The sequence below is a fragment of the Aplysia californica genome, unplaced genomic scaffold, assembly GCF_000002075.1.
Source record: "Aplysia californica isolate F4 #8 unplaced genomic scaffold, AplCal3.0 scaffold00567, whole genome shotgun sequence".
Lineage (NCBI taxonomy): Eukaryota > Metazoa > Mollusca > Gastropoda > Aplysiida > Aplysiidae > Aplysia > Aplysia californica.
Window position 1 is genome coordinate 47,671 of NW_004797837.1, and position 1,676 is coordinate 49,346.

General features: G+C 37.6%; 1 long non-coding RNA gene across 1 annotated transcript in view; it reads right to left on the minus strand.

Annotated features, from left to right (window-relative positions):
* LOC101849722 overlaps positions 1-1,676 on the minus strand; it is a 91,239-nt gene that overhangs the window by 47,651 nt on the left and 41,912 nt on the right. The window contains exon 2 of the long non-coding RNA XR_220894.3: positions 482-561. This is a non-coding gene — a long non-coding RNA (uncharacterized LOC101849722). The remainder of the gene's footprint in view (positions 1-481; positions 562-1,676) is intronic.

The window sequence follows — 1,676 nt, forward strand, 5'->3', positions numbered from 1 at the left end:
CCCCCCCTTTCAAGTTTTAAGTTTGACCGTATCCGATTCAATTGTCATAGCACAATCCATGTATTCATTTGTACTCTCTGGGTGAAGTAGCATCCAGTTTCTATCAGGGGTGGATGGTTCAAGTTATAGTTTGCGAGAATTAACGCTGTGCAAGACGAGACAGACAATATGGGTATGTACTTGTTGGCCTAAAAAAAAATACAAAATTATAATAGCAATGTTTAATGTTGATTGCTGATAATGATTATTATCATAATGATGATATAAATCGATTAAATAATTGTGATATAAAAAACATAAATAATGATGACAGCTGTGGGACTCCACAGATTATTTCATCCTCAATCGTATCGTTGTGTTTCGGTCATTGTATTTTTTTTTTTTTAGATAAAGTTAGTATGATAGTGATTATAACAAAAGAACCAGGATAGACAGACAGCAGTAAAAAGAGACGTAACATTAGGTACGAAGTAGGACTTACCGAGAATCTTGAATAGTGCGTCAGGCTTCACGGATATCCTGTGACAGTTGCACTATCTATCATGTGTGTTGAAGATGGGTCTGAAACATCAAAAGTAATTATTCAATTACGTTGACTTTATTCTACGACATTTTAGTGACTTTATCAAATTTTTGGCCTCTTGTGGGATTAATACATTTCTTCAGCGCATTCCACAAATGTGTTTTAGTTTTAGTAGAGGTTTTACGGCGCTCGCAACTGCATAAGGTCCTATGAGCGCCAGAAAATTAGAGGTGTTACAAGAGAGTAACAAACATAAAATAGAAGGGGTGATAAGAACGATAGATGGTTGATAGGAAGGAGCAAACCACACCAGAGCACCTGCCAACTAATTGTGTTTTAGTTTGTTTTAGTAAGCGTTTTATGCACTTGCAACACAATTAGGTAATATCAGTGCCAGTGCGAAAATTAGAGGTGTTACAAGAGAGTAATAAACTCAAAAAAGAAAGAAGAGACAGAAGGACGACAGATGTTTAATATGAACGAAGAAGCCAACAATAAGGGACCATCCGCCAACTACCCACGCTACAATTGCGTACATTTAAAAAAAAAAAGGGCATTATGAGGAGATTAAACAGAAAGAGAGCCATGACTTGAGCACTGGTTACTTTTCAACAACTAAACATATGAAAAAAAAGGACACAACGAAACTAGATTGTAACAAAGAAAAGAACAAAAAATTATAATAAGACAGGTGGTGGTTGGTGGGTGCTCTGGCGTGGTTTGCTCCTTCTTTCTTGTCAAACAACTATCATCCTTATAATCTCTCCTCCTTTTTTTTGGTGTATTTTACTCTCTTTTAACCCGTCTATTCTTCGGTACTTATATATGACCTTATTGTGTTGTAAGTGCCGTAAAACTTTTACCAAAACTAAAAATAGTTAGACAGCGGAGAGGAAACAACTGTACAACGGTCGGAGTATACATACACCCCCCCACCCCCCACCCCCCTCCTGATTGTAGTAGGACAAGTCTTCACTGACAAGACATTGTCTTTCCCTTGTCGAAAATCGTGTTGTCTCTATTTATCTGAAAGGCCAGTGTTTGGGGACGGGGGGTCGTTTACTAGTTATCATTTTTTTAAAAATGAAAACAAATTTTTGTTCTCATGAAACTCCCCTCCTACTCCTTCCTCCCCCCCTCTCTCTCTCCCTCC